General features: G+C 38.8%; 1 pseudogene; it reads left to right on the top strand.

The window, feature by feature from the left end:
- Positions 1 to 12,618, top strand: part of LOC138849877 (butyrophilin subfamily 1 member A1-like) — a 40,286-nt pseudogene extending 27,668 nt beyond the window's left edge.
- Positions 12,619 to 22,241: the final 9,623 nt, after the last annotated feature.

Genomic DNA, 22,241 nt, shown 5'->3' with positions numbered 1-22,241 from the left:
TCGATATACTGAGTTTAAATTTTGCATTGCATTTTACATAAGTTTGAATTTTCTTATCCATTTCAAAACAAAATATTTATATTGGTTTTCTCCATCTTACTTTCAGATGCACTTCAGATAAAAATGTTTGACATTCCTTTATCCCCTTAAAAGTTTATAAAATTCATAATGTTGCTTTCCATAACAAAAATATTTATACTGATTTTTTCCATCTTTTTTCAGATGATCTTCAGAAAAGATGTGGTAAACATTCCCTTAAAATTTTCCTCCCTTGCCACTTTAAAATGATTGCTCTCTTGTTGTCATTGGCATTTATTCCGTCTTCCCTATGTTATGCCTTGATTACCCTTCTCCTGAATGTGTACTCTCTCCCCATATATGTTGATTGCTGGACTTCCCCATATTAAATTGTCTCCATTTCTCTTTTCCTTCATTTTCTTTTTTTTAGCTTTTATTTAGTAAATGTAAATTTCCGAAGTACAGTTTATGGATTACAATGGCTTCCCCCTCCCATGACTTGCCTCCTGCTCACACCCCTCCCATCTCCCACTCATTCTCCCATTCCATTCACATCAAGATTCATTTTCTTTTATCTTTATATACAGAAGATAAATTCAGTATATATTCAGTAAAGATTTCATCACTTTGCTCACACAGAAACACAAAGTGTAAAATACTGTTTCAGTACTAGTTATAGCATTACTACACACTGCACAACACATTAAGGATAGATCCCACATGAGGAATAAGTACACAGTGACTCCTGTTGTTGACTTAACAAATTGACACTCTTGTTTATGGTGTCAGTAATCTCCCTAGGCTCTAGTCATGAGTTTCCAAGGCTATGGAAGCCTTTTCAGTTCGCCGACTATGATCTTATTTAGCCAGGGTTATAGCCGAAGTGGAAGTTCTCTCCTCCCTTCAGAGAAAGGTACCTCCTTATTTGAAGGCCCCATTAATTCTTTCCACTTGGATCACACTCACAGAGATCTTTCATTTAGGTTTTTTTTTTTTCCAGAGTGTCTTGGATTTCCATGCCTAAAATACTCTCATGGGCTCCTCAACCAGACCCGAATGCTTTAAGGGCTGATTCGGAGCCCAGAGTGCTGCTTAGGACATTTGCCATTCTATGATTGTATCCCATTTCCCATGTTGGATCATTCTCTCCCTTTTTTATTCTATCAGTTAGTATTAGCAGACACTAATCTTGTTAGTGTTTGACTCTTAGAACTATCAGTGTGATCAATTGTGAACTGAAATTGATCACTTTGACTAGTGAGATGGCATTGGTACATGCCACCTTGATGGGATTGAATTGGAATCCCCTGGCACATTTCTAACTCCACCATTTGGGGCAAGTCCGTTTAAGCATGTCCCAAATTGTACATCTCCTCCCTCTCTTATTCCCACTCTTATATTTAACAGGGATCACTTTTCAGTTCAATTTAAACACCTAAGAATAATTGTGTGTTAGTTAAAGAGTTCAACTAATACTACTAGAACAAAAAATACTGAAAGGGATAATGCATTACATTGTACATCAACAGTCAGGAAAAGGGCTGATCAAGTCACTGTTTCTCATAGTGTCCATTTAACTTCAAATGGTTTCCCCTTTGTGTATTGATTTTATATCCTGCTACTTTGCCAAACTCTTCTATGAGTTCCAATAGTCTCTTAGTAAAGTTCTTTGGATCCCCTAAATAAAGAATCATATCATCTACAAAGAGGGATAGTTTGGGTTCTTCCTTCCCAATTTGTATCCCTTTAATTTCTTTTTCTTGCCTAATAGCTCTGGCTAGAACTTCCAGAACTATATTGCATAGCAGTGGTGAGAGTGGGCATCCCTGTCTGGTACCAGATCTCAGTGGAAATGCTTTCAACTTTTCCCCATTCAATAGGATGCTGGACGTTTGTTTTTCATAAATTGCTTTGATTGTATTGAGGAATGTTTCTTCCATACCCAGTTTGCTTAGAGTTTTCATCATGAAAGGGTGTTGTATTTTATCAAATGCTTTCTCTGTGTCTATTGAGATAATTAAATGGTTTTTCTTCTGCAGTCTGTTAATGTGGTGTATCACATTGATTAATTTGTGAACATTGAACCATCCCTGTATACCAGGGATAAATCCCACTTGGTTGGGGTGGATGATCTTACTAATGTGTTGTTGCATTCTATTGGCCAGAATTTTATTGAGGATTTTTGCATCTATGTTCATCAGAGATATTAGTCTGTAATTCTCTTTCAATGCTGTATCTTTTTCCGGCTTAGGAATTAAGGTTATGCTGGCTTCATAGAAAGAATTTGGGAGGACTCCCTCTTTTTCGATTGTTCTGAATAGTTTGAGAAGAATTGGAATTAGTTCTTCTTTAAATGACTGGTAGAATTCAGCAGTTAATCCATCTGGTCCTGGGCTTTTCTTTGTTGGAAGGGCCTTTATTATGTTTCAATGTCTTTCTCAGTTATGGGTCTGTTTAAGTTTTCTATGTCTTCCCGGTTCAATTTAGGTAAATATGTGTTCAGGAATATATCCATTTTTGATAGGTTGCCCTGTTTGCTGGCATACACGTCCTTGTAGTAATTTCTGATGATTCTTGTTATTTCTGTGGTGTCTTTTGTTACGCTTCCTTTTTCATCCCTCTTTGTATTGATTTGGATTTTTTCTCTTCTTTTTTTAGTTAGTTGGGGTAATGGGGTGTCAATATTGTTTATTTTTTCAAAAAAGCAGCTTCTCGCTTGGCTGATTTTTTGTAATGTTTTTTTTTGATTCAATCCTGTTGATTTCTTCTCTGATTTTAATTATTTCTCTTCTCCTACTAGGTTTGGATCTGGTTTGCTGCAGAATTTCTATTTCCTTGAGATGAATTGAAAGCTCATTTATTTGGTGCCTTTCCAATTTCTTGATATAGGCCCCTATTGCTATAAACTTGCCTCTCAATACTGCTTTTGCCATATCCCATAAGTTTTGATATGTTGTGTTGTTGTTCTCGTTTACTTCCAGAAACTTTCTGATTTCTGTTTTGATTTCTTCTATGACCCATTGTTCATTCAGGAGCATCTTGTTCAATCTCCATGTGTTTGCATATGCTCTAGGCATTCCTGAGTTGTTAATTTCCGACTTCATTCCTCTATGGTCTGAGAAGCTGCATGGTATGATTCTAATTCTTTTGAATTTGCTGAGACTTGCTTTGTGGCCTAGTATGTGGTCAATCCTAGAGAAGTTTCCATATACTGCTGAGAAAAATGCAAATGCTCTCTATTTAGGATGAAAAGTTCTGTAGATATCTATTAGATTCATTTGGGCTATAGTGTTGTTTAAATCTACTGTCTCCTTGTTGATCTTCTGTCCTGTTGATCTCTCTATTTCTGAGAGTGGTATATTGAAGTCCCCAGTACTATTATATTGGAGTCTAAGTCTGCCTTTAATTCCTTTAGCAGATCTTTTAAATAAACCCGTGCCCTGTAATTAGTTGCATATACATTGATAATCATTATAAGTTCCTGTTGAATTGATTCCTTAATCATTATATAGTGCCCCTCTTTGTCTCTCTTAACAGTTTTTGTGTTAAAGTTTATTTTGTCTGATATTATGATGGCTATACCAGCTCTTTTTTCATTTCTGTTGGCATGGTATATCTTTTTCCAGCCTTTCACTTTCAGTCTGTATGGATCTTTGTTGGAAAGATGTGTTTCTTATAAACAGCAAATAGATGGCTTTTGTTCCTTAACCCAATCAGCCAATCTGTGTCTTGTAACTGGACAGTTCAGGCCATTAACATTAAATGTGACTATTGATAAGTAGTAACTTTGCCTTGCCATTTTCCCAAAGATATTTTCTAATATATGCTTTAAACTTCCTGTGATCTTTTTCTGTGAGGTTTCCTTCGTTTACCTTCTTTCATATTGATGACTGTGTTTCTGTGTGCAACACATCTTTAAGCATCTTTTGCAGGGGTGGCTGAGTGGCGACAAATTCTTTCAATTTCTGTTTGCTATGAAAGGTCTTTATCTCACCTTCATTCACAAATGAGAGCTTTGCAGGATATAATATTTCGGGCTGGAAGTTTTTCTCTCTTAGTATCTGGGCTATGTCTCACCATTCCCTCCTAACCTGTAGGGTTTCTGATGAGAAGTCAGCTGTGAGTCTGATTGGAGATCCTCTGAGAGTAATCTGACGTTTCTCTCTTGCACATTTTAGAATCTTTTCTTTATGTTTCACTATGGAGAGTTTGATTACAACGTGTTGTGGTGAGGATCTCTTTTGGTCATGTTTACTAGGAGTTCTACAAGCTTCCTGTGCTAGGATGTCTCTGTCCTCCTCCAAACCCGGGAAGTTCTCTGCAAGTACCTCACTAAAAAGGCCTTCTAATCCTTTCTCTCACTCCATGCCTTCAGGAACTCCTAGAACCCGAATGTGGGTTTTTTAATAGTATCCTGAAGATTCCCATCAATATTTTTTTAGATTTCTAATTTCCTCTTCTTTTCTTTAGTTTGACTGTAAACTTTCTTGTGCTCTGTCTTCTAAGTCCGATGTTCTGTCTTCTGTTGCACTGACTCTGTTTTTAAGGCTCTCTAATGTGTTTGTCATTTGATCTATTGAGCTCTTCATTTCATTTTGATTTCTCTTCACTATTACACTTTCCTGTTCTACTAGTTTCTGTGTTTCATTTTGATTCCTCCTTAAGATTTCATTTTCTCGAACGAGATTTTCTATCCTGTCCAGTGAGGATTTCCGTAGCTCTAGCATTTGTTTTTATAAACTCAAATTGTTCCTATCATAATTTTTTTGAGATCTGTATCTTGCATTTCTTCCATCTCATCATCTTCATAATCTTGGCTTGGGGTGTTTTGTTCATTTGGGGTTGTCATAATGTTTTCCTTGTTCTTGTTTCCTCAGTTTCTGCATCTGTTGCTTGGCATTGTGGAGATATTCTTTAGATTCTTCTTCCCTCACTGTGGTTTTTTTCTTGTTATACTATAACTGTATTAAGTGGACTGTCTGCTTTTGATGGAGCCTTAGAGGCTTGAGATGGGTGTGGCCTGAGATCTCTGTTTGGTTCCTCAGGGTTAAGGGTGTGCCAAAGGTGTCACTCCCTGGTTATGTTGGTTTATATCTCTCTTTCTTTTTTTTCTTTTCTTTTTTTGGATTCAGAAGGGAATTAATTCCACAAAACTGAGTGGAATTGAAGGTAGTTAGTAGGTGAATGATATACCCACAGGAGCAAGAGATCTGAAGCTCTTTCCCAAGGACCACACAGGGAATCTGTGCTGCCTAGTGTGGGCTCAAATTCTCCTGCAGTCTCCCACTGGGTTGCCAAGGTTACTTAATTGTAGCATCTCTGGAGAGTACTCATGTGAATTCCGTGAATTCTCTCATCCACCGTCACTTTTTTCACAGTCTCAGTTCATTAGCACCACACATTCACTAGGTCCTAATCTCCTGTGATTTCACCCCCCTCCCCGGGGTCAGGTTTTTCTGCTTGGCTGGGGGCGGGTGCAGTCCTGAGGTCATGCCACTTATGTGTATGTCCAAAATGGCACTTGCTGTTTGTCTGGCTCACCTTTGAGAGGTGAGCAGAGAGAGAGAAACTCGTGTCCGTACCGGTCACTTTTTTTTTTCCTTCTCTCTTCTAGTTAGCCTGGTGAAATTTTCCCCACGGGATTTCAAGACTCGTTTCCTCTAGTCTCCTCTTTCTGCTTTCCCACTGATGTCTCGGGCTATTGAGGTTCAGCTCACCTCGTCTTCCAGCACTGGTGTGTTGATTCTACTGCTGGTGTCCAGAGCCATGGTCTCCCACGCCCTCCATGTAGGTCCACCGTGAATCACTAGCTCTGGAAGAGTTTCCTCTGCTGTTTCTTCCCTACTCTTCCTTGAACCTGCAGTATCTCCACTTTTATTAAACTGTCTCTTCCTGGACTATCAGTGTGCTCCCTTCCTATTCTGCCATCTTGCCCTTCCCCCCTCTTTTCCTTCATTTTCTATCATTCACTTCCAGTTTCAGTTCACCCATGGCTTTACTTCCCTATGAACATTTATTTATTCTGTGTCCAAATTCTTGACACTAAAGCCTGTAATGGTTGCATGGTGACCAGAGTCTTCGAGGCATCTGAACTCAGATATTTTCCCAGGAGCAGTGGCTCAGGAGTCACTAACTCAGGGTTGATTGTGACTTAATACAATATTGCTATCATGAAAATGGGAATCAATATCATAGATTTACTGGGAATCAAAGACAGTATCAAAGAACCCTAAAAATAAAAGCCAGAATAGCATACAAAAATAAAGACATTTTATATTTTATATTTATATTTGTGGTAAGAATATTAAAAATATGCTTTTTAAATGAGCTTTGAAATTTATATTGCTAAGAACTGTGGTCAATATGGTCTAAAACTTATTACTCTAGTTTAATTGAAACTCGGCACATTTAATCAACTTCTTTCCTTTCTGTGTCCTTCCTACTCCCCTTTAGCTTTTTCTTTTTTAATTTTATTTAAGGTATACAAGTTGCATGTAGTTCATACATATATATCCAAGCACCTTCAGCTTCTTGAAATAAACTTTCTACACCGTTTCTATGGTATTCCTTTTTTAAGTTTTCACATGTGAAAACACATAATATTAGGCATTGTGTATCTACATATTACACTTAGCATACATACTCTAACTATATCCATGTTGTCCCTTGACATTTATATGAATTTTCCATTTTGTTTTTCAGAAGAACTTCAGTGAGAAATTGGTAATTTTTATGATATTTTTTCCTATTGATATATTTCTTTTTCTTTTTGCTGTCTTTTGACTCTTTACATCATTTCTACTCTTCTCTGCTTTTTCATCTTGTAGAGTTCAAATTAAACTATTTACCTTCTATTTCGCTCCATGAACTTTTGTCTTATTAAGTTTGCTTCTGATCCTCTCCCTCCCCTTCTCTTTATCCCTTTTCCATTCTGTACCGTATGTTCTTTGACTTCGTCTGTCTTGCAGATAATTGTTGTATCTCCAATATGTTCTTATGAGATGAACAGAGGAATATAGTTTTTTCCACTGAAAAGAAAACTTCCTTTAAATGTGTTCCACAACACATCTTCAGTAGCAGAGTGCTCATTATTTTTCACATGATGATATCTTTATTATTAGCTGTGGGTATCAGACTCCAAAATTCCTGGAAGTTACAAGTTCCTCCTTTTATTGGCCTTTATACAGTTAGTATATACTAATATCAAATATAGTCTGGAGACTTGTTAATTTGTATTACTCAGTTATATTTTTAAATAATCCTAGGTATTAATTACTTTCCCATGATCTTACAATCTTCTCTTTACAATCATAGCTACTACTGCTCTTTCATCTTTTGGTCTATGAATTTTGATCTCTGAATTTCCCTCCATTCATGACCTTAGTATGCATTGTTAAGTAAATTCCATTGGAAATATATTTTTAAAATTTAAGACCTTGTTCTAAGATATTTCTACAAATTTTAGTGCCAATTTATAAGCATTAGAAGGAGTCTTCAAGGGCCAGTGCCATGGCTCACTAGACTAATTCTCCACCTGCAGCACCAGCACTCTGGGTTCTAGTCTCAATTGGGGCACTGGTTCTGTCCCGGTTGCTCCTCTTCCAGTCCAGCTCTCTGCTATGGCCTGAGAAGGCAGTGGAGGATGGCCCATGTGCTTGGGCCCTGCACCCACATGGGAGATCAGGAGGAAGCACCTGGCTCCTGGCTTCGGATGGGCGCAGCGCGCTGGCCATAGCGGCCATTTGTGGTGTGAACCAATGGAAGGAAGACGTTTCTCTCTCTCTCTCTCTCTCTCTCTCTCTCTCTCTCTCTAACTCTGCCTGTCAAAAAAAGGAGTCTTCAAAAAGTTTGTGGAAAATGTAAATTATGAAAAAACTAGATATAAATATCAACATTTTTGTACCAAAATAAAAAATAACTTTTAATTCTTTCATACAAGATTTCTGAAGCACCTTGTATTTAACTATTTACACCTCATATAGTGTTCTTCCAATTGGAGTGAAGTTTTCAGTATGAATGTACTTTGAGTCTTCTTTTATTGCTAATGAAATGAATATGATCTGCTCAATATTGCAGGCATGAACACTAACTGATATATGGCTTGAATTGTGTATTATTTATGATTTTAACAAAACCTATCTCATGAAGGTATGTTTTGTATATTTTTCTCTCAGATAGGAGGAAGGCTCAATATATGTTTGGTAAGTAATTATTATCTCTAGAAAACCTCCATTCCTATATCTTCAATGTGTTCAGTCCATATCTGAGTTCCACAGCAATTAAAGGATGCATGTAGTCATTGCTTCATTCAGATAGAAGTAGGCTCAATTCAAATTCAGTGAGTGATCATTCTCTCGCAAAAAATTCCATTTTTCTGTCTCTTTTGGATTCAACACCTATCTTAACCTCTATAGTAATTGGTTATGATACAACAATGCAACAAACAATGTGTATTTGGCAAAAAGGATTTCAATAAATTGCTCCCTTAAATATAACTTAAAAGTGTTTCAACATTGGGGTGAATTTTTTTAAAGATTTTATTTATTTATTTGAGAGGTAGAATTATGGACAGTGAGAGGGAGAGACACAGACCAAGGTCTTCCTTCCATTGGTTCGCTCCCCAAATGGCCGCAACAGCCGGAGCTGTACTGATCTGAAGCCAGGAGCCACGTGCTTCTTCCCAGTCTCCCATGCGACTCAGGGGGCCTAAGCACTTTGGCCATCTTCACTGCTTTCTCAGGCCATAGCCGGGATTGGAAAAGGAGCAGCCGGGACTAGAACCAGCGGCCATATAGGATGCTAATGCATAGGTAGAGGATTGACCTAGCGTGCTATGGCTCTGGCACCTAGGGTGAATGTTATATTAGATTTTTATGATCTGATTTTAAAAACTTTACAATAAACTTTTAATTTCAGAATCATTTTAAGGTTACAAAGCAAAAATTATGTAGTACAGAGTTCCCATATACTCCACACTCATCTTCCCCTTATTACCATCTTATATAAGTATATGTGTACCACTTAAGAAACCACACTGTGTTTGTGCCCTTGCACCTGCATGGGAGACCAGGATGAAGCACCTGGCTCCTGGCTTCAGACAGGCACAGCGCCGGCAATAGCAGCCATTTGGGGAGTGCCCAACTGAAGGAAGAACTTTCTCTCTGTCTCTCTCTCACTGTCTATAACTCTACCTGTCAAATAAAAAAAAAATAAAAATAAAAAAGAAACCACAACGAAGTTCATTATTACTAATATCTCATATTAGTATTTGTGACAATTAATGGACCATACCCAGCTGATCCTATTAATTTATCCAAACTCCCTCTATCCTCCCCACTCCTTCCCTTGCAGCCTGTGGTGGTCACATTCTGTGTCCATATTGAGGTTTTTGTTGTTTTCTTCTTTTATCCCCCATATAGGGTAGAGAATATGCAGTATTGTCCTTCTGTGTCTCGCTTATTTTGCTTAACATGATATACTACAGTCCCATCTATTTTCTTGCAAATGATAAGATTCATTTTTTGTTGTTGAATGGTATTCCATTGTACTTGTGTGTATGTGTATATGTACGAATACATACATACATACATACATTTTCTTTATTCATACATCTGATGATGGATACCTTGGTTGATTCCTTTATCACAGTTATTATGAATAGTGCCACAATTAACATAGTGGAGCAAATATCTCTTTTCTGACATAAAATTAGTATCAAAATATCTCAGTAACTCATAAACAACAACAACAACAACAAAAGTCCAGAGGAGAAATTGACAGACCAGAATAGACAGTTCTCAAAAGAATAAATACAAATCGTCAATAACATATGAACAAGTGTTTAATATCACTAGCCTTCAAAAACCGTAATGAGATATCACCTCACTCCAGTTAGAATAGCTATTATTAAAAAGACAGAAATAAATATTAGTGAAGATATGGGATACAGCAACACAGTTGATGGGAATAAAAACTAGTAAAAGCACCATGGAAAATAGTATGAAGACTTCCTATTTTCACTGTTTAAGGAATTTTTATTAAAGGAAGACTTTTATAATCCAAATTATGTTTTCTTGCTTGGTCATCATTTTCTTAAAACAAAGCTAACATTCTGTGCTATTTCATCGTAAAAGAATTACAAAATTAAAGGAAGGGATGTTACACATTTTCTACTTGTTAAAAATTCTTTTTTCCAAGATCTATTATACATTATTTTTTCTTTTTATTTTACTTTGTTGCTGCTGTTTTTAAATCAATAAGTAACCTAGGACTACCATTATGCTTACTAGGTCTGGTATTAGCACAGTACATAGGGTTTTACATTTCCTTTCCTTTTTTATTTATTTTATATTTTGCAATGTTTTCCCATAATATTTAAGTTTTGAGAATTAGATATTTTTCCTCTGGTGAGGCCCGAGTATCTTTTAGTGGTCCCTGGACAATTATAAACAGCTGGAACAGCAGTGTCCCTGTTCACTCTTTTCTGGGCAGCCTGTTTACCTTGGTGGACATGTAGTACAGCTAGAGCTTCATTAACTTTAGCACAGAGAGACTTTGCAGGCTCAAGTACATGAAAAATTCTGAATTATTAATCTCTGACAACATGCCAATGATGTTACAAGCAGGAATAGATGGTGAGTGTGTTGCTTCAGAACAGCCATATGATCCAGCAATCACACTACTGGGCATATATCTGAAATAAATAAAATCATTGTGATTCTGCATTCTTCATGCCCTTTTTACACCCTTTCCTCTTTCCACTTCCCTTTATTTCTTGCTCCCACCTTTACACTCCTACCTTTTATTGCTTTAATTTTTCTAAATTTCTTCTACTTCATCATTTTCATTATCACGTCTTTGAAATTTAGAATAAAAGGATAAAGGCGAGAAAAAGAAAGCACAGAAGATGTAGAGAAGGAAATGTGAGAAAAATGCAGGATGATTTGAGAAGCATAATGAGAGAAGACACAGAAGGAAAAAAAATAAAGGATTTCCTATTTTCTTCTTTTGCAGACTGGAGGAAAGCAGCATTATATCCTGGTAAGTGCCACGGTTTCTATTAATAACCTATTACTGAAGACATTATACATGAATATCTTCAATGTACAAAACATCATGAAGGAAAAGATATACAATACAAATCTCCCATATAAATGACATAATACTACAAAATTTTCACACATTGGGATGAGTATTTTGACACAGAAGTTAAGCTACTGCTCAGGACACCTGCATCCAATACTGGACTGCTGATGAGTTCAAGTTCCTCTGCTTCCAATCCAGCTTCCTACTAATGCACCTGGGTGGGGAGCAGATGATGGCCCAACTACTTGTTTTTCTACTACCACAGGTGGAGTTCTGGGCTCCTGGCTTTAGGCTAGCCCATTCTTACTCATTGCAGTAGATGGAAGTGCCCTTGTTCTCTCAGTTTCTCTCCTCGACCCTCCATCACTTTACTGTTCAAATAAACTTAAAATTTTAACACATATGGGATTGAAACACTAAATTTTAATCTTTGTAAATCTGTGTATTACCTTATCTTTTGAAAGAAGATAGAATGGTGTTTATTTACTAAAATTTGAAGAAACAAAGCAAAAATGAGTTATTGAGTCAGTCACCGTATGCCATATTTCCACTCCAACCTCTAAATATAGAAAAGATTGTTATAGTGTAGAATTTTTTAAATGAGGAAAGCATTGGCATGGGTCAGTTCTTCAAGTCAGACATATTTAGCAATCTATAAAATGAAGGGCAAGGATACGTAAGAGAATTTTCTTTAGTTGCTATTATTTTAAACTAAACCTGGGGAATTCATACTGTAACTGCTCAAGTAGCATACTTTTTCAGATGGTGGCTTCTCACGTTGATATATTTCTTTCAGATTGGAGGAAAGAATTGTTCCAGGATGGTGAGTCTATGATGGTGTAGAGGGATCCTGTTTTTTGTGCGTAGTCTCACACAAAGATGCACAGAGGTTAGTAGAATCCACCTAGGGCCAGAGAAGCTCTAGCAGAATACAGTTTCTCTGGCCAGGAATATTGAGACTTTCCTTAGTTAGATGATGATGGTTCTCTTGTCTTTGCAGTAAAGGTGACCCTGTATGCAGACACTGCCCATCCTTCCCTCTTCCTCTCTGAACAGAGATGAGTAACCTGGCAAGATGAGAGGCAAGATCTCCCTGCCTCAAAACAGAGATGATATTCCCTTCCCTGTGTGCTGGATCAGCTGAGTATCACCTCAGGGAGATACTACTGGGAGGTAGATATTGGGGACACAGTTTCCTGTGATCTGGGAATCTGTAGGGACAATGTAACAAGGAAGGAGCGAATCACAATATCCCCACAAAATGGTTTCTGGGCCATCAGGATTTATGAGGGGGAGTACTGGGCTCTCACTTCCCCAGAAACTCATCTTACTCTGAGAGAGTCCCCCCGTAGGGTGTGGATATTCCTGGATTATGAAGATGAAGGTGTATCATTCTGTAACTTGACAGATGGATCCCATATTTACACCGTTAACTGGATTTTGTTCCAAGGTGCCTTAAGACCTCTTTTCAGGCTTTGGAACTCTGACTCAGGCACCTTGACGACTGTCCACTGAAGGAGAGCAGAGTGATGTTGTAATTTAGAAGCACACCCATTTCACAAAATAATGACTTTGAGTCCTAATGTTGATTGTAATTCCATCTAACTATTGAGAAATTGCATTTTGTCTTTCTCTTCATTGGTTCATTGTCAAAATGAAGCTGGGGGACACAGATTTGTGATTGTTCCTTACTACTAATTTTCCTTTTCCTTAATACTAGTTTTCCTGACCCATGATAGTCTAGTTTAATATTAGATTTCCTAGCCTCCTCTGCTGCATGTGACTAGATGTTGGCCAGTATAATGTATGCTGAACTGTGTAGTCTGACTTCTGATATTTTCCTTTAATAGGATATTGTATGTCTTCCTTTGTGGTTCACTTTTTCTGCTGGCTAGATATGAAATGATGCATAATTACTTGAGGCATATTTTTGAGCGTGAAATAAGAAATGGATAACAGATAGATATTGTGATTTTAAATTTTTGACAACATATTGTAAATTCTCTTGTTTAACATAAGACTTCTTTTCTTTGGAAAATAAACCTTTATGTCTTTAAGCCATTAGTGTATCTTTATGGGTCTTATTATGAGATCTAATTCTAACTGATGTGCACTGCTGTTCAGGATGGCAGCAGACATCCACATTTGAAAGAGGAGGTTTAGTGTCCTGAACTGCGTACTGATCTCTTTGTGCTTCAGCCCCATCAGACTCTCATTTTTTCCTGGTCAGTCAGTCTCTCCTGACTTCAATTCCCACCCTTTGCTACTTAAATAGGAATGGCTAATAGCTTCAAATATTCCCTTATTAGTAAATGAAAACCTTGCCCTCTTTGTCCTGCTGTGACATTTTCTTAGCAAAACCCTAAATATGGATATTTCTATCCTTTGTTTACACTAGCAGCTTAATATGCTTTAAAACTTCATAGGTGTAAACAGACTGGTATCTTATATATTTGTTACACCTTTCACAACCTAGATGACAACACTATCCCTCATGCTTTTCTAACCATCTACATTTCCTTAGATTTGACCAATCAACTTTTAAAATAGTCCACTTATTTAAACTTTCAATTCTATTCTCCCTGGTTTTTAATAAAGTACTATGTTCCCACTTAGAAAATCAAAGTAATAATAATTAGAATCCATCAGAAGGGAACTGTCTCATCTTTATAACAGCAAATAAAACAGTTCTAATTGTCTGGGAGTCTGCATTACTCCTCCCTCTCAGTTACATTAATACAAACAACCTCTTCCTATGTAGGGAACAACAGGTATTCTCTCCATCAATTCTATACTGACCTACCTGGTTTGGGGAACAGTTAGTTATTGTTCTTACATTTTCTACGTACTCCTTCTCATGAATCCTAAAAAAATCAAATTCTACCCGTATTAAAACTGCAAGAGTAAAATTTTCCATGAACACTATATTCTCCATTATAATAATCTTTTTCCTTATATAATGAAAATTCTCAAAATAATGATCTAAATACATAATGTTTTCTATTCTTCATATTTCTCTTAAATATTCTCTGTTCTAATGATTGAATTGTGTCCTAGTCTCAGTCTCAGATGCTGAATTTCTAACCTCTAGTAATTCATCTCATAATGTGACTTTATTTGGCTATAGGATTACTGCAGATATGTAAGTTGATATTACACTGAATGAGGATGTGTCTTTAATTCAATATGACTGGTATCCTTATGAAAAGGCAAAATCGGTACAACTCTCCAGCACATAGGGAGAATCCAAATGAATAACATCTACATGAATGCCATACAGATTTCCCTCTATTTTTATCTATTATCTTTTCAGCTTCACATTTCAGATTCACCTTTTTAACACTTTTTAATTAAATTTTGATTGGGTGTGGACCTAATTTCATACTTATATATCTACAGCAGTGAAATGATGGAGTACAGTACCTTTCTAGGAAGTGGAGCCAATAAATGCACAGCTCCCATCTTCCAGAGGTCACAAAACAAGTCTTGACAAATTTAAAATAGCAGACATCAGATCAATATCATTTCTGACCACACTGCAATAAAACCAGAAAAAACAACTAGGTAAGTATTGGGAACAATATAAGTGCATAGACATTAAATGGCTTACTCCTATACAATCAATGGATTCAGACACATACAATCAGAAATGAAAATGGAGACAATATGATTGATTTCACAAAGATATAAAATTGTAGGAGATTACCATTAGCAATTGTATGACAAAAAATTTGAGTACCTAAAAAATGCCAAATTCTTAAATATGTATAATTTAGCAATATAGAATCATGATCAGGGTGCCTGAGCGATTAAATAAATACTAGATATATCTGGTAGCTTTGGGATCCACAAGGAGGGAAGGCCTACACTTCCGGGAATGGAAAGTTCCTACCTGTACTTCCAGGGAAGAAAAGTCCTTGTCAAGGTCCCTGCGGGTGCCTAAAGGTCAACCAATGAGGATCAGACCTGCCTCAACCTTTAAACCCCATGCCCTGAATCTATAAAAGGAGCTCTCCCAATCTTTGATGTGCGAATTCCCTGTTCCCCACTCTGTTGGGACTGGGGAACTTTGCCTGGGAGCAGAACCCCAATAAAAGCCTGTGAATTAATTGATTCATCTGCCTGGGAAGATTTGTTACCTGCCAGACACCTTGCAGATTACGCCAAAACCCAGGAGCTGAGGTTGGCGCCTCCTCTTTCTGGGTATGAGGCTCCCTCGCTCCTTGAACCTGTCTGGTGCCCCAGGCTGACTACAGACCATGCTTGACCAACTGTAAGTAACTCCTCCCTTGCTCTCCCTCCCTCCTCTGGGTTGGCCCAGTCTCTGTGATCTCCAGCTAGCTCTCCGTCTGGACAGAGACCTCCAAATGGTGCACACATGGGCTCTGTTCTCTGATGTTTAGCCTCCCAGTGGCTTGTGGAGACGTCCCGCTGCTGGATTGGCCCCATAGAGGACTGATCTCTAATCTGTCTGCTGAAGTCTGGGAGAGGGGACGCCTTGACCGAATTTCAGTAGATCCAGGCTACTGGGGAGACCATGGGATCTGGCTAATCCCGAGGGTGGACTCAAAATGCCCTCTGGCCTGCCTCCTAAAGAACTTGAAGAAACTGGGACTGGCCCAGGACCTATGGCGTAAATGCCTAATCTTCTACTCCACACAGGCATGGCCTAATTACCTTGAGAATTTCTGCCACAGGGCGGGAAAATAGTCAGAGGTCCCATATGTCCAGGCTTTCTGAGACCTCTGCTCCCATCCTACCCTCTTCTCTAATTTCCTCTCTGCCTGCTCCACGGCCCAGGTCTTGCTGGCCAAGATTGGGCCCCCACCTCCTTAGGATGCCTCTTCTGTTTTACTGCTAATTCTTGACACTCCACCTTTTCTGACCCTCCTGAGTTCCTGGGGATCCCACAGCTAGCCAGGAACCTCCCTCCCCTATATGTGCATTCTTCCACCCTGCCCCACCCCATGTCCTGCCTCTCCCCGCTGCCATTGCTAGAAGTCAGGTAGCCACATGGCCCAACCACTAGTGTCAAGCTCCCACCCCCATCCTAGTGGGATTCGCTGCTCCTGCTTCCCTGGCTGCCCTCCGTCAAAGTTTTAAAAGAACCTGTTCCTGAACACATGGCTCTCTAGCCTCCTCCTCTGGTTTCCTTTCTTTGAATCTAGGAAGATCACTACCTTTGAAAATATTGCTTTGTAACTGGCTGTGCTTATTTTTGCAATTTATTTTAACAGGTTTCTGGGCAATCAGTACTCAGTGAAACAGCAATGGGTAATTAGTACTTGTTTTAGATGAATGCAATTTTAAGAGGGTGTGTGGAAGGCACAGAAGGTTACAAAAGAATTCTTGGATCTTAATGAGAAAGCCACAGAGGCGTAAAGAGTTAAATGTTCTGTAAAATCCTACAAGTGCTTTCAAAAGTGCTATGTGAAGTAAGTGCGTGCCTCTTGTTGAGTTTATAATAAGTTTATAATTTTAAACTTGGCAACTTAAAGTATTTTGTCTTCCACAGTTTTATATATCAGATTCACTGCTCATAAAACTAAAGCATTGTTGGTTCTGTGCTTAGCTGTCCTCCTATAGATTCTGATGGACTTTTTCCAGCCACATCTATTGTATTCAGTACTTTGGGATGGCGCTGTAAACAGATGAAGCCAATAATGTATTATAAGTACCAACTGAAAGTATGGTTAGCTGAGGTTACTAAGAGCAGAAAGTAATTTGAATCAATTGGTAAATTAAAAAACAGTTAAAGTTTTAAAAAGCTAGTATTGAAACTGCTATATTTGTTATCTAATGATTTAAACTGCTTTCTAAATTTTCATTTGATATTACTGTTGTCAGTAAGTGATCTTGGACTTGAGCACCCCCTTGACTTGCATCCTCTGGTCTGCTTTAACAAAAACCAGGAGGAAGAGAAAGCCAAGCATCAGAAGCAATGGGTGGCAGGCCTATTAATGACTGTTCTGTGCAGTGATCTTCCCTCAAGGAGACCCAACAGGCCAGTCCACTGCAGTGGTTTTCAGTGTGATAAGCCTGGCTTTAGCAGAAATCAGCTTGTGAAGAGCCCTGGCAGCTCTGCCAGCTGAGAGTTGGATCACTGGAAGTGGACCTGCCCTGGAGTTGAAGGACTTCAGGTCAGAGCCACAGATCTTATTGGCTCTAAGCTGAAAAGCCCTTCACTCAGCCCAGCTTCCAAAGTGACCACCGCAGCTGAGGGGATGGCTAAGTAGGGTCCCAACATTACAGGCAGAACTGTAAATTTCCTGTTAGAGATGCCACCTGCCTTCACCTGGCCAGCTCTCCTCCCAGGCCAGGTAGGTAATGGAAGTCAACAGAGTGCCTTCCCCAAGGAGGTTCACACCTCCCTTAGGATGTACCCTATGAAGAGATAGGTCTGGGCCTCTTAACTTACAAGGCCTAAAGCCCACCAGATTATTATCAAGCCCCTTCTGTCAGGTTCTTTTTGCCTCTCAATCAGAAAACTTAGTTGACTCTACTCCCAACCTGTGTGTACTGATAGTCCTCTCCTCCACTTAATGTTGTATGGTTATTCAGAATTTCTCTACAGACAAACCCCTCTACCTGAAAAAATTGAGTGGCCTTTCTCCTGGTCTTGGCTGGGATCAGATTTAAATCACGTCCATCAAACAATCCTTACAAGGGTCCAGAGATCCCCCTCATTTCCTCCCCTCTATGAAATCCTTTCATTACCTGGTTAATGCCACTCTTATGATCATCAATTGCTATTCTCACCCTGACTTGTATAATACAGTGTCTGTTTAAGTGTTTACAGCAGGTGATAATGGAATGAACCAAGGCCTTCAGCAACCAGGCAGTCAACCAGATGCTTCTCCATCCATATATGCCTGTCCCTGCGGAACCCCAAGATACCTGCAGCGGGCCCCTGTAGACGACTTCCCCAGTCAGCAGGAAGTAGCCAGAGAGACCCATCGTTGCCCCCTTTCCTATCATCAAAAGGTCGGGATGGTAGCTTTGGGATCTGCAAGGAGGGAAGGCCTACACTTCCGGGAATGGAAAGTTCCTACCTGTACTTCCAGGGAAGGAAAGTCCTTGTCAAGGTCCCTGTGGATGCCTAAAGGTCAACCAGTGAGGATCAGACCTGCCTCAACCTTTAAACCCCATGCCCTAAATCTATAAAATGTGCTCTCCCAATCTCTGATGCGCGACTTCCCCAACCCCTGCTCTGTTGCTCTGTTGGGACCGGGGAACCTCGCCCGGGAGCGGAACCCCAATAAAAGCCTGTGAATTAATTGATTCGTCTGCCTGGGAAGATTTGTTATGCGCTGGACCCCTTACAATATCCTTTTAATAATGAAGTCTCCCACCAAAGGAAAGCCCAAGACCAAATGGCTTCACTGCCAAATTATACCAAACATTTAAACAAGAATTAACAAAAATTTTCTTAAACAATTTTAAAAAAAACTAGAAGAAGAGGGAATTCTTCCAAATATATGTTATTCACTCAACATTACATTCATATCAAAATCAGACAAGGACACAACAAAAAGAAGAAAATTTGGGGCCAATTTTCTTAATGAATATGAGTGCAAAAATCCTCAGCATAATACTAGCAAATTGAATTGAACAGCACACTAAAATATCATTCAGCATGATCAAGTAGGGCTCATACCAGAGATGGAAGGACAATACAAGAAGTGTTAATCAACAGATGTGATACACCATCAAAAGAATGAAAGACAAAACCAATATGATCATCTTAAGAGATGTAGAAAGGCATTTAATAAAATTATACATCCTTAATGATAAAACTCTCACCAAATTTACTGTACAAGAAATATATGTCATGATAATAAAACCCATATATAATATGTCAGCAAATAACATCATATTGAATGGGGAAAAGCTGAACTTTTCTCTCTAGATCTTGCACTATACAGGGGTGTCCACCTTCACCAATTTTATTCAACATGGCACAGGTGGCCCAGCTAAACTATTAGGCAACAGGAAAAAAAAAATGCACCCAACCGGAACGAAGGAAGCCAAACTGTTACTAGTTGCTGATGCATGATCTTATATTATAGGAAATCCCTAAAATTCCACCAAAAAGCTGTTAAAACCAATAAAACAAATTAAACAAATTTGCAGAAAACAGTCAATGTAAAATAATAATTAGTGTTGTTAGATATTAATAGAGACTTATCTGGTCAAGAAAGTAGTCCCTATAGGACTTTTTACTTGCAAACCTCTTTATTTAGTGGAGCATTAAGCCTTTCACTATAATGCCAATTTAAAATATTTTCTCAAAAATTAAAAAGGAGGAGAGAGAGAGATAGAAGATGGAAGGGAGTGAGAGAGGGAAAGAAAAGGAAGAGGAGGGAGGAAAAGGACATTATATTCTTAGAATTCCATCTGTGAACAATATTAAATCTGTTCTCTATATTAATATCATAAAAATAAAATTAAGATAAAGAAAGCAATCCCATTGCCAATAAATACAAAAAATGAAATTCCTGGGAATAAATTTAACTAAATAGATGAAGGATCTCTACCATGAGATGTGAAACTGAAGCTATTAAAAAAAATAGAGAAAACACCTCATGACTTTGGAATGGGAGAGGATATTATATATCAGACTGCTAACTGCACAGCAAATAAAACCCTAATAAATAAATGTGATTTTTTTAAACTTTTATTTAATGAATATAAATTTCCAAAGTACAGCTTATGGATTACAATGGCTTCTCCCCATAACGTCCCTCCCACCCACAACCCTCCCCTTTCCCAGTCCCTCTCATCAAACTAAAGCACTTCAGCAAAACAAAGAAAACAATAGATTGACTCAAACTACAGAATCAGAAAATATTTGAGAGCCATACATGTTTACAGAGTATGTAAAAACTTAAATAACACAGTAGAGGACAGGATGCAATCCAATTAAAATGCACAACAGATTTAAACAAATTTATCAGAGGAATACATAAAGGAGACCAACAAATATATAAAAATGCTCAACATCAGTAATCATCAGGGAAATGGTCACTTATTAAAAGTTTCACCATAATGTAATCTTAAAACGTTAGCTTGAATTTTTTTCATGGAGAAAAAAGTAACTTTGGATTACACAGAGCACTACTCAGCCTGGAATACTTTCACTGTCCTGATCTTTGGTAGTAAGACTCAAATAAGAGAGTGGAGCCGAGCTGAGGCAGTAACTGATGTGTGATGGTCAGGCAGATACTTTAAGTTCATGAGCTGCTTGCCATTCTCTTCCTGCTCTGTGTAACCATATCAACCCACCTGTCACTCAGATGACCCCTCCCCTGGATGTACCTCCCCTTACCTGGGACCTGGGGACAGTACTAGGTAACCACTCCCCTTCTCTAAGCTCATAGGAAGCCTGGTAAAGGGAAGGGGATCACTCTTTCTCACTCTCCTGCTCTGTCTCTGCCTCATGGACCTAGGAAAAGCAGGGTATGGAAGTCCCTCTTTACTTTTCCTGGCTCACTCTCCATAAATAAGACCTCATGAGCCTTTGTGTTCTTCTCACTCTGTAAATAATCATTACCACACTGCATATTGTGTTTGTACCTGTACTTACAATTATTCTCTAAGTAAAAGGTGAGAGTCTGGAAAAGAGATTCAGGCCCTGCCAAGCCCACAACAACACCAGGTAACATCTGGCAGGTCACAATTTTCACACTCAGCAAGGTTTCTCAGCAAGGTTCATTTTATATCCTGCTACTCTTTAAAAATGAAGCATAGGTTGGAATCAGGAACTCTGAACTTGCATGTATTAGATTTCAAGTTTTACACGGATATACAGCTAAGTCCTTGTTAAATAGTTGCATTACTGCATTTAAGGCTTTAATGCTGCACATGGTAAATATCAGGGCACCACTTTTGCAGGTCCTTGTGCCGCCATGGTCTTCATACACTTCTCCATAGTCTTCAAACCGAAAGTGTGCATGAGACAAAAAGAAAGTTTGGTTTGAATATGATCTGCAATATTGACTACTAGTGCTGAGCTGAAGAATTACAATGGACATTTGTGATAAACAATGCTCAGTTTCATCACTGTGACCCTCAACTTCAAGGTTAATATAAAATTAAGCAAGCATGGGGAGATAAGCACAAGTAGTATCTGCAGTAGTCAACATCTAAAATGGCCCTAATAGTCCCTAACTTCAAAAATTTGTATTTGTGTGCTATCCTTCCTTATTATGCCAGGTTTGCTCTGTGACTTCCATGATTGAGTAATAAAAGACATTGATCTCTGGCCGGCGCCGCGGCTCACTAGGCTAATCCTCCGCCTCGCGGCGCCAGCACACCAGGTTCTAGTCCCAGTCGGGGCACCGGATTCTGTCCCAGTTGCCCCTCTTCCAGGCCAGCTCTCTGCTGTGGCCAGGGAGTGCAGTGGAGGATGGCCCAAGTGCTTGGGCCCTGCACCCCATGGGAGACCAGGATAAGTACCTGGCTCCTGCCTTCGGATCAGTGCGGTGTGCCGGCCGCAGTGTGCCAGCCGCGGCGGCCATTGGAGGGTGAACCAATGGCAAAGGAAGACCTTTCTCTCTGCCTCTCTCTCTCTCACTATCCACTCTGGCTGTCAAAAAAAAAGACATTGATCTCTGTGATACTGTGAAATTTATATTTGGTCTTTGCATCTCATTTCCTAGAACATGACTCCCAAAAATTCTTCAAATCTCTGGAAAGATAAGAACATCTTCAGTGAATTAATGAAATAACTGGAGCCTAAGGGCTACTAGATAGCTTTGGAATGGGGGCAGATCATCTGACAAAATAAGGTATTATTGGAGCATTGTGATGTTGAGCCATATCACCCTCCAGGGAAGGGTGAAGGGCTGATGATTCAGGTTTTCACCAACAGGACTAGGTTTTGAGAGTCTCCAGACAGTTGGACAGGTGGAAGTTTCTAGATAGTGGCACTATCAGAAAGCATACGAAAACTCCACACCTCATCACATTCGTTACCCTATGTATCTCTTCCATCTATTCCATATATTCATCTATACTCTCTGTAATAACATTTATAATAAATGAGTAAACATATTAAATTTTTGACCCACTCTGTTAAGTTAGTCAAACCCAAGGAAGTGATCATGGGGAGCTCAGATTTTTAGCTGTTGGATTAC

Source organism: Oryctolagus cuniculus, chromosome 5 (assembly GCF_964237555.1).
Source record: "Oryctolagus cuniculus chromosome 5, mOryCun1.1, whole genome shotgun sequence".
NCBI lineage: Eukaryota > Metazoa > Chordata > Mammalia > Lagomorpha > Leporidae > Oryctolagus > Oryctolagus cuniculus.
The sequence above is the reverse complement of the archived record's forward strand: the minus strand, read 5'-3'. Positions and strand labels throughout refer to the sequence as shown.